This window comes from Diceros bicornis, chromosome 14 (genome assembly GCF_020826845.1).
Source record: "Diceros bicornis minor isolate mBicDic1 chromosome 14, mDicBic1.mat.cur, whole genome shotgun sequence".
In the NCBI taxonomy this organism is placed as follows: domain Eukaryota; kingdom Metazoa; phylum Chordata; class Mammalia; order Perissodactyla; family Rhinocerotidae; genus Diceros; species Diceros bicornis.
Genome location: NC_080753.1, coordinates 10,903,100 through 10,915,135, shown reverse-complemented (window position 1 = coordinate 10,915,135; position 12,036 = coordinate 10,903,100). Strand labels below are relative to the sequence as shown.

Genomic DNA, 12,036 nt, shown 5'->3' with positions numbered 1-12,036 from the left:
CTGCTAATGGTTCAAGGTTTCTTTTGAGGGTAATGAAAATAATTAGGAATTAGATAGTGATCATGACTGCATAACTCTGTGAATATACTAAAAAACACCCAACTGTGTATTCTAAATGAGTGAACTTTATGGTGTTTGAATATATCTGAATGAAGTTGTTATTTAAAAAATTTTGAAGGCATGACTATGGATGCTGTGTGGGGTCTATGGCTCAGTCAGTTGGCACCCCCTCTTTGTCTTGTCTGCTGATTGACCAAACTTCATGAAAGATGTTCAAGCAACGTGCTTAATTTACTAATCCAGAAAAGATTGGCTGTTTTAGACTTGCAAATCTTCCCAGTCAAGTCTAGTAAAAATGCTTTCTGAGTTCATACTAATGATTGGAAATCCATGCTCATAGACAGCCTCTTCATGACTGATCTCCAACTCAAAATAATTTTACATGACAGAGAGAAAATTGAAAAAACAGTCCAAATTGAGGCTTTAGAGTTAAGATTAAAGAGAAAGAGTCTAACTGTGACTTATAGCAGCAGTTATACCAAGATATGGTGATGTAATCAACTGCACAGTTTGTTTCAGTATTATCTCTGATATTAATGAGCAGTTTGAATGATATCTGCATGATGAAAATGGTTTGAACAGGTGGTCATATCACAGAGAACACAATGCATTATTGTTTTTACTCTATTTCACTTTTTGAGCATGAAATCCTTAGAAGCTAAGTTTATGAAGATAATACACATTAAGATGAATTATTGCATCTGTAATTGCAAAAGTTGACAACCTGGCGCTGATGAAATGACAGCAATTGAAGAAATAGATTCTTGATGAAATTGAAAAACAACGTCAAAGTTTGACACTGTTTATCAAAGTTTATCACTTACCTGAAGAAGAATCAGATGAAGATGAAGAGTTTAAAGATCAGACTGGGCCCTCTCAAGTTTAGGATTCCAGTTTTTGTGGTGGGATCCAATTTATTGATGGAAGTGAATGGCAAGGGATTAGAAGTGATCTTTCTCCATGGGGCTTTGTGGGGGTGAAGACTCCAGAACAAAACGACTATGGCTGAAGACAGCACTCATCACTCACTTGCAGAGCTTGAGGGGGTAACCCAGGACTTTCATTATGAAAACTTTTACTGGGAAAGACTTAAAAAAGAAACAACAATGAAGCGAAAAGTAAAGATGTGAATAAAGACCACATCTTACTGGAAATGCTTGTCGTGTGCAAGAGATGAAAGCACATGAATTACACGAATGCAGGCATAGATGCAGATGCAAATGCAGGGCAGAAATGGAGATGGCAGTGTCCACCAGCTCCTGTGTAAGAAAATATGCCAGAGCAGGAATCCAAGCCTGTGTTTTTCATAAGATTGTTGGAAGAATGCCCATCCTTTTAACAGTTCCCGTGGAATTTAATTTTGGTTTTATCTTTAGAAATCAGTTTTCATTGACTGCTCAGCAAGTATCATTAATAATGAATTTCTTTGAGGTCAACAGGCCTAACTAGCTAATCATTGATTAGGACTATTGATTTATACCAACAAAAAAATTCATTTTTCCCTAAGATGCTTTTGAGTGGTAGGACATCTACCTGTTAATACAGAAAGACTAGCTGATGGGGCCAATGAGGAGGACATTGCTTAGCACGCAGTCCCACTTTAAGTCTCTCACTTCCTTGTTCTTGTGGTGTACGTTTGAGCACAACACTTAAAACCAGTTTGCTGGTACCATTCAGTATAGATAATTTACCTATATACTTATCTGCTTACCAAATAAAACAGTGGAAAATGATATGAGATATATGGTCATACTCAAATAGCTTTTTGTTTATTTATTTATTTATCTTGTGAGCAAGATCAGCCTTGTGCTAACATCTGCCCATCCTCTTCTTTTTTTCACTGAGGAAGACTGGCCCTGGGCTAACATCTGTGCCCATCTACCTCCACTTTATATGGGACGCCGCCACAGCATGGCTTGCCAAGCGGTGCGTCGGTGTGCGCCCAGGATCTGAACCGGTGAACCCGGGGCCGCCAAAGCAGAGCACGTGCACTTAACTGCTTGCGCCACCGGGCGGGCCCCTCAAATATCTTTTTAGAAAAACAACAGAGGCTTCTAGCAGGTAATTTTTTAAAGTCCTCTGGATTCTGATGCCAAATAACTTTAAAAGTTAAAGCAATTGCAGCAAACTCATTATAAACCATTTTTAGCTTAGAGTCTTCTCCCCAGTGTTTATTCCTAGAAAGTTAACATTGGTTGCACTGTGCTACAAAGATCAAAATAGCCTATAAGATCCAATTGTTGGATTTTAAGTAAGATTCTTACCTATAAAATGAGAGAGTCAATAAGACTAAATTTTTACTAACTAAATTTGAAAATAATGTTTTCTCTTTTTCAAGATAATTTTAAAAGCCTTAATAGACCTGTTCAAATCCACTTTTAAAGATCAGCCTCAGCAAAAAAATCAGGTTCATTTGGGGATGGAGTCTTTGAGATCCCAGACCCGGGATTTGCTTGTGGCTTTGGCCAAATGGAGCCCTAGTACCTACCGGGCCTTCCTGACTTTGTTTCCTTTTTAGGGAACAGTTTTCTGATGGAATGTGGTTAGTAACGATAGTTGTATTGTGTTTAGATCATCTTATCCATTGTCATTCCCTTCATTTTGAGTAATACAAATTTTTTCATGTTGTACAAGAATAAAATGTATTTGAAATCAATGCCAACTGAAGGTGACGATCAATAGGTGTCAAAGGTCAAAGTTACTCATGTTCACCTATTGTGTGCAAAATGTGGCCTTTCTCCTCACTTTCTCCTTTCTAATGTATCGAATATTAATATGAGAGTTGATGTTCAAAGTGTTTGCTTTTTTTCAACATTTCTACTGACGCTTTGAAGTTAGTCCCCCAAAATTGCTATAGTAAAGGAACCCAATGGGAGAAAAGAGAGCAGGTGGCATTGGTTTATTTGTATTTTCATTTTCATCAATGGGAGGTATAGATATTGGAAAGAAGTTTAATTTAAAGATGAGGTGGGGTTTCTGTTTTATATTTGGTCAGACCAAAGAAGAATTAGTAAGTTAAAAAAAATTAGTTTTGAAGATATACCACTTCAAAAAATACTCAAGTTTCTCAATAATACTGTGCCTTTTCCGTTGAATGACTATGAATGGTCAAATAGGATACAGCTTGCTTTTAAGGCACATTTTTATTATTTACCTTTAGGAATTCTATTAATATGTTACATTTGAGTTATTCACATTCTTACCAGGAATTCTATTCACATTCTTACCAAGAAAGTATTCTATGACTTCAGTACATTATATAGAAGGTCAATTATTTTAATTATCTTGACAATTGTTAATTGTACAGGAGAAAACTATTTTAAAACATCTAGTTGCAAATTACCACTATAAACTAAGCCCTGTGATGTTTGAGTAAAATTATTACTCAGTGGAAGTTAACATTTAATAATGTTAATGGCAGGGGGGACCTATACTTTTTATATTACCTTTTGTTTTGTGGCCTAGATTTAGAAAAATGGTTTGGTAATGATATTTTTTATGTTATTTTACCAAGAGATTACTAATCTCTATCTATAAAAGTATATTTTGGAAACACTTGTTTTATACAATAATTTTACATCCACCAAACCAATTTGTTATCAATAAAACACTATTGTTTAGATATTTTCAAAAATTCTGAGTGAAAATTATTTTCAACCTGGAATTTTATAACAAGCCAAACTGTCAATCAATTGTGAGGGTAGGATTAAGACATTTTTGAACATGCAAATTCTCAAAACACTTATTACTCATGCAACCTTTCTTGGGAAGTTATCAAAGAATATGTTCTAATAAAATGAAGGAGCAAACCAAGATAGAGGAAAGCATAAATCCATCAAGAAGGCCTCAGGAGTTATTCTCAAAGAAATGATGAGAGTGACAGATAGCCTGATAGGTAAGGACATTTAAGAGAAGATCTACATCTCTGGAAGAGAGTTTGGGGATAAATTAGAAAAAGACACACCAAAAAATTATTTTAGGGGTATTCTTCTAGAACACTAAAAAAAAATTTATTAGCTCCAAGAGGAATAAAAGTTACATAAAATAAGAAATGTAATCATAGTACACTATGTGACCCAGCTCTGAATAAAATTTACTGGGGATAATAATGTAAGCAATGAATATTAAACTAACCAAATATTATTATATAAACATATTGGGGGAATAGAGAAGGGAAGTTGTGTGAGTGTGTGTATACCTGCATGTGTAAACCCCTGCAGTATCTCTGGCCTATTTGGGAGGGAGTTATGAGAGCTACACCCTCTTCTCTAACTGGGAAGTCAATAGATAATAGCTAACACTGCAAAAACCAAGACTTGCAATATAATCATGTTATTTAGAAATATGGAGGTAAACTCCGAAAGAAATAGCTGAGAAAGTTTAAGTGGTTGCCTATATGAAGCAGAAATGGGGTGCAGGAGAGCTGTGTTTGTATAATAAGCATTGTGGAACCGTTTGACTATGAAAATATGTACAACTTTGATTAAAATGTAAAATTTTTTTAAAAGACAGAAATGTAAGAAAAAAATATGCAGAATTCACTTAATTCTAGCTGGTATTCAATATTCAACTCTTCACAAGGACAGAGAAACCTTAAAACAGATGCTCAAGGTGTCATGAAAATAAGTCTTTAAGAAGTGGTAATTAATTTTTGAGGATGATCAGTGACTCCTTTCAGAATCTGATGCAAATTAAGATCTCTCTACCAAGAAAAATGAACTCAAAATTCCAGAGAGTTCCACAGACTTCCTGAAGCTCATTCATGGATCCTCTGGACATCTTCATATCATGATTTAAGAACGCTTATAATGGAGAAAATAATAAATATGCAGACATAATGTCAAAGCCTTGAAATGAGCCACATGAAAGGATTTCTTTACTCACCCAAGTGGCATTCATAAAATTGGCTGTGATCATGGCAAGGAGCGAGCCATTACCTCTTTTCATACAGGTCTACTGTTCCAAGTAGATCTCAAATAGAGCCAGACTTTGAGCTTCTGAAATTATTTCCTGCTCTCAGTGGTTTTAAGACCATAGGGCAGTGTTTCTCTCATGCATTAAATAGATCGCTTTGTTTCAAGAGTAAAAGAAAACATACCTTGGAGATTTGATTGCACAGGGTCGCCAAACATTTCCTCTCCATTAGCAATGCTTTGTTTAGTTGGAAAGTGTAGGTCCACAGTTTCATCTTCTGGACCCAATTTGGCTGTAGAAGATTAAAGAAACCAAAACCGGATTCTTTTCACATTAAAAATGATGAAGGCCCCATGGAATTTGGTATATGAATGTTTGCACTTAGCATAGAAAGTCTTCAAAACACTACTGAGGCAAACCAGAATTGGCCAGGAAAGCATATTTTCCAGATTTTGAGTCATTTGCAGGGGTCCATTTTAGGGTTTTTGAGACATATTACAGAAGACATGCACAGGAAAAAAAAAAAGCTAAATTAAGAAGCATTAGGTAAAGTACTAGTTTGGAATGGCTTTGAACCAGTGAGTTTTCACAGTTGTACAATGACTATCTGTTGAGTAAGACTTTACACCAATCATTCCCTTCAGTAAGTCACACACGGCCTGCTGCCAAATTAGAAGGATGCCAAATAACATTAGTTGCAAAATGCAGAAGAAATTTAAGGCGCTCTTTTTTGCGTGTTGGCAGGCCTCCCCACCTGAAAGAAAGAAATTAAGTAAGATTTTGCCAGACACTCACACAAAAGAGAAGAAAGAAACGTCACTTATTTTTCAGCCTTTTTAGAACTGGTCAATTGCAAAGCTATCCTCTCTTCCCCAGCTGTTTTTTTTTTTTGAAAAGTATAAAAATCTACCCCAGAAAGTACTAATTTTCCATATTTGGGCCTGTATTCAATTGAATTTCACCAAAGCTCTCTCAGTTTCTTTGCTCTTTCCAAAAAAGGCCCTTGTGATCAGGAATATTTAATGAAATTATATTTCACTGTCAGTGAAGAGGTTTCCCTTACATGTTTTCCTACATTAAATAAAAAATCCCAAAGGAATTAAAAAACAAGAATTAAGGGTAAAATCAGAAAAAAAAGTATATATTAATCACATGCAGTGAGTCATAGGGATATGATAAAAGATCTAATAGTTTAGAACTGAAGAGGTGACTTCTCCAACAGCAGTTTGGAGGAGAGGACTTGAAGCAGCCCCCTCACCTGTAATCGACATGACCTCCAGAACTACAGGTCAGTGTCCAGCCATGCCGTATCCCCAGCCCACAGCCCACTTCCTCTTAATCAGAGGCAAACTAGAAGTGCATTTTTGATTCTATCAGTCATCTTTTAACTGATCTACCTCACTGGCCAGAACAGGATAATTTGCAAGTGGGTATTTAACAATACTTTCAGCTAACAACCATTGCCAATCCTCCTCTTTTTGCTGAGGAAGATTGGCCCTGGGCTACCATCCATGCCCATCTTCCTCTACTTTGTATGAGACGCTGCCACAACATGGCTTGACAAGCAGTGCATTGGTCCGTGCCTGGGATCCGAACCTGTGAAGCCCGGACCGCTGAAGCAGAGTGCACAAACTTAACCACTACAACACCGGGCCAAGCCCTTTAACAATACTTTTTAAATAGTGGAGAACGGCGATAGGAAAAGTAAATGAAATCTTCCACGACCTCAGAAGCTCAATTTGCACTGTTGTCGTTGGTGCCCCCAACCACCATAGATTTTCCCCTGCTCATCTCATTTACTGTTATGCTAACCTTTTAGAGTTAGAACTCTCTCCTGGATGACATGACCAAGAATACAAATTTATTTCAGCTCTGTAACCCCAATGCTTTAGTGTCTTGCCTAATTCCTCTTTACTTCAAATATTTAAGAGACTGCTTTGTGCCTTTTGGATCCATACACACACAACTGGAACAAGTTAAGAACTCGGTTTACATTTCTTGCCTTACGAGAGTCTTCCCTCGATTTCCCTCCAAGGGCACAGCTGAAGTTCTTGGTTGCTGACACTAAATCCTGATTTTATCTGGATAATCTGCTTCCTCCAAAAAGCCAAGGCTTCACCAACCTGCCCCAGCAAACCCACCCTCCTTGCTATTGATTAGTTTAGGAGTAGTTCTATGACGCGATTTTGGCCCTTCACTCACCAAGAGAGGTCCCCTGGGGGTTACATGGGACAGATATGCCTTTAAAAGGACAGGCAGGAAAAAAAAAGACCCACACTCTCTCTGAGAACATTGTCATGTCTGGAGGTGATACCCAGGATTGTTGCAGCCTCTCATTACCAGCCCAGGAATAAAGCCAACACTCAATGGATGGTAGGGCCAAGGAGTCACAGAGAAGCAAAGACAGAGCCTAACAAATTGTGCCTGAAACCTGCCCTCCCTCAGGATGTCTTGTAATGTGAATTAATGAGTCCTCTCATTGTTCAAGCTGGTTGGATCCAGGTTTTCTGATCCTTTCAGCAGACAGCAGCCTAAATTTTCATAGGGTAAATCCCAACGACCTTCACCCAGAGGATATTCCCGTTTGGTCTCTGCTCTGTTCTTTCCTGTATTCTCACAATTCCCACCCCTAGAGTGTAGTAAGTAGTTAAATAAACCAAAGGGAAAAATATCTCTGGGCCAGAACACTCATAAAATTTCCCTAACATCATCTGAAATAGGCCAGATTTCCTGAAAAATCTCAAGACATATCTTTGGGAAAAGCTTGGAAACTAAGTTATAATAATTACTAATGATATAGAATAGTATCCTTACAGAGTAAGCTTGTGGGCAATAACCATTTGATCAATTATTTCCATTCACATTGAGGATTTAAAGGAAAAAAAATGACAATTAATTCTTAAAACAAACAAACAAAAAAAGACCTATCCAGAAGTCATAGAAATAAGGATAAAATAGGGAGGTATAAATTGAAGAAGCAAAGCAAAGCAAATGTAACACAAAGATATGGTTCTCCTCAACTAAAGGACATTAATATAGTTTGCTTGAGAGATTTCACTTCTAAATAAATCATATTTTAAAATCACCAGTGGATAAGGGTAATAAACAACTTTATCACCAGTTGTATGTTATTGGCATTAAAATCTACAATTCATCCTTCTTTAAGTGGGCTACTGAACATTGTAGGGATATCTACAGAGAGCTAGATCTCCTCAGCTTACCCTGACGACAAGGTTTTTAATGGGAACGAAACACGGACTAGGAGCCCAACATTCAGGTAGTGTGGGGCTGTTGTGAGCTCTAGCTAGTTGCTGGGGTAACACTCAACACGTCAAGCAAGGAATAGAGGACGGGGATCCAACTAGCTCCCTGCCCTTCTCTGGAACATCTGGTTGAGTGTCATTCTGCTTTCTTTCAAACAGACACAATTGGCTCTTCAGATGGAATTGATAGAAAGTGAAAGACTAAGTCTAATGTGGTAAGAAGCTGTTAAAAGATTAGTATTGGCTTTTGGTGGAAAAACAATTATGCTGAATTACAAACACATCTGCCACACGCTCAGCAAACTATCAGAGAAGACAGATTTTCCTCACATCTTACTTCTTGGACCCTTTTCAATTTTCAAATAGAATACAGTTCTCTAGTTATTGCTTACACGCATTTTCTTTAAATAAACTCAGAACAAACTTAGAAAGCCTGATATTGTTTCCTATAGAACTTTTTTTTTCCCCAATCACTTACCCAGCAAGAAATAAAAGTTACACCCTCTGTTTCTGCAGCACTTGACAGTTTTCAAAATTCTTTAATAGGTATTCATTTGATAAAGAACATTAATTCATTTTATTAAAGAAACAAACTTAAGCTTCTTACAGCTCTGCTTAGAGCAATTCTACAAAGATAAAAGGGTGTGCGTTCATGTCTGCTGTTTCATTCATTCGTTCAATAAATATTTATTGCCTACTATGTGCAAGACATTGTTCTAAACTCTGGGAATACAGCAGTGAGAAAAAGAAATGGAAAAAATCCCCGCCCTCGTGGCACCTATGTCCTCATAAACACAATATAACTGTTTTACGTATTTCCAATCAGTTATGCGTCCATCAACAGCAAATAGTTTAGTGTTTCGGTGCTGCATTAAGTATAGAAGGAGGTTTAAATAACTATTCGAAGGAGCAAGACCTGAAAACTAATAAATTAAGGTAAGCTGCTGCTTAACAGTATGGAGAAACTTTATTAATTCATGAAGGAAAAAAATCCGGCTCCTTTGAAGTATTTCTCAAGGAAGAGAGTGGATTTTCCATCCACCATAGACCCAGGGAAGAACAGCGAACGTCACAGTACCTCTTATACCCATTTATCACACGCAGATTCACTATGTACTGCGCCCATTACATTTGTTTTCACTTGAATACTTACATCAACTCTTAGATGTTAGCAAAATTATCTAAATTTTCCAGATTAAAACACACACACACACACACACACACACTCACATCTCAGAGAAGTGAAGTAATGAGACTAACGTTAAGTTTGTTGTGAGGTTTCAGTAAGTAAATAGATAAGACAGGCTTAAAACAGTGCCTGACAGAGTAAGCATTCAATAAATGCTATGTATTACTATTATTTCACCAATTTTAACAATGAGAAAACAGTGAGGTGACTTGCCCAAGGCACACAGCTGGTTGCTGATTGGCTCCCTCCTCAGAGTGGTTGAAGAGGGACCGGGGCCTGATCTGCCCCCTCTGGGGTTTGTCGTGTCCAGTTCATTCTGCACACCACGGACTTAGCCAGCCAGCACTAGAGTGCTGTCTCCGTATCATGTGAGAATACACCGAACTTGGGTAACAAAAGTGGAGTAAGGTAATCCAGCACCCACTAGTCAGAGCCTGGCTACTTCCTACTTTAAAAACAGGAGAATAGGGTTCTGAAAATATTGGTCACCAGATGATCCTTTTATGGGGGAAGGGACAAGGTCACAGTGACAGCCAGGCCTGGGTAGGCTGAAGTTCTCCCCCTCACCGGGGCCTGGGAAACACCAAAGACAAACGTGCCTAATTTATAATTTGCCTGGAGTTTTCACTTTTTTTTTAACTTACCAGACGTACTTCCTGGGTAGGAGACAAGGACAGGAGAACCCTCACAGCCACGTAACTCCTGATGGTCCGGTCCCCTCCTTGTGCACAGGTACCTGAAAGCTATATGTGAACCCGTCTATGGTGATGGGGCACAGTTGAGGCTGAGGGAGAAAGGAAGGGAAATGAGAGTCCGCTCTCCAGGAGAAAAACCTGTCCTTATCTAGGTCAATTCAACTTAGTAATCTAAAAAGTTAATTAACTTTAGCATTCTTCTCACCCTTCATATGCCTCACACTGCAAAATGTTTGTCAAAATGCTGATCCTATACAAGTCCGTTCTGCCAGGTTCGCTTTAATTACTAAAACATTTACCCAGGTAACAGAGTCGTGGTTAGCGTTATTGCTTCTTTAGACTGACCCTGCTAGATGATATAAGGGAGCTTTTCGGAGGCATTTTAATTTAAAGGCATCCCTTTCCAGGCTCAGCAACAGAGTTTTCATGTATGTTCCAAGAACAGAGCATATCCATATTTGCAGAAGCCCTCTGTGCTACAACCGTCCCCTCCAGAAGGTCTATGGAGAGAATGGACTACCTTGTCCATAGCGGGCTCTGGGGGTTACAGATGGAAATGATGGGAATCTTCTTAGTCTGTTAATTAAAAGATGCAAACATATTTAGCACCTTTCACATGATAAAAGCGTATAGAAAAGTTTAAGAGATTCTATTGCCCTTTTTGCCCTTTGTAAGTCCACCCATGACTCCAGGGAAACTTTTGAACTCTTGAGAGGACTGTGTCTGGCTAATAACCCTCTGTGGATATGAGGCGACAGATGCACTCAAAACTCAAGAACCATTTTCCCCCAACAGCCAGGAGTCACGGAATAACAGAGCCGTCCGAGGCAACCTTGGCAAAGACACGCAAGTCACACTGGTCGCCGAGTTCAAGAGGAGGTCAAGAGTCGTGCAGTGCACACCACCCAATTACGGTCTATTTGTAGAAAGCTTAATGTGTATTTTTGTTCAAGGATGACCATATGCTGAGGAGAGTTAAGTCGGCAGTCTGGTGTTTAAAGGATCCGTATCATAAACAAATAAAGTAAGTGGAAAAGGAAAATTTCAGAAACAAATATTTGGCTCAAAGGGGGATGAGCTGAGATGACAGCTGAAAATGAACTATATATAGCAGTTAGGTCAAAGGGCCCAAGGTGACAGAAAAGTCACACGGCTTTCTTAAATGGACAGGCCCTGAAAACCAAGCCCCTGCTCAAGCAATTCATTTACTTTCCAGCCCGCCAGAAACTTACCCAGTAAGCCATGAAATTGCTTCTCGAGGCAAACTGCCGCCAGGCCCAAGAAGGCAATTCATCACTTTCTGGAATAGCTTTTAAAAATTAAAAATAGGAAAGAAAGACACTCCAGGAAAACCTAGATGCTTCATTGTGCGACCAGTCTCACTGGACTAAGAAAATAGCACCATTTAATTTTCTATTTATAGAAGCATTGAAATGAGGATTATCTTAAAGGACCTCCAAAAGTAAGTTGAGACCCTTTTCCTTGATGTTTTCAGACTATGGTTTTGTGCAGCAAGAGGCCAGCCAGTAAGTGACTGAAGCATTGTGCAGTGATGTTCCTGTACCTTCTAGAGAGGAATTATACCCAGTCATAGAATGACCTCTGCTTCCTGACATCATCTAATCCAGAATAAAACCCTGCTTCCTTGAACTCTCACCAAAGTTACTAGCACAATCCCGAATCAAGTTACACTGAAAATCGGCTCCAGGGGGCCTAGGTTTTGCCCACACTCTAGCTCCTCTCCTCACCTCCCCCGCCAACCGTCTTATGTTTGCATCCACTACGGCACCCACAGAGGGAGAGGCAGAATGGCCTACAACATCAGGCTGCTGCCATTTTTTAATTGTCAGGTCTGTCTCCCCTACTGAAACGTGGATTCCTTGAGCGTACCGGCTGGACCCTACTTATTTCATCC

The 12,036-nt window shown here is 38.7% G+C and overlaps 1 pseudogene; it reads left to right on the top strand.

Annotated features, from left to right (window-relative positions):
- Positions 1 to 726: 726 nt before the first annotated feature.
- LOC131414227 (septin-2-like) lies at positions 727 to 1,370 on the top strand (annotated as a pseudogene).
- The last annotated feature ends 10,666 nt before the right edge of the window (positions 1,371 to 12,036 follow it).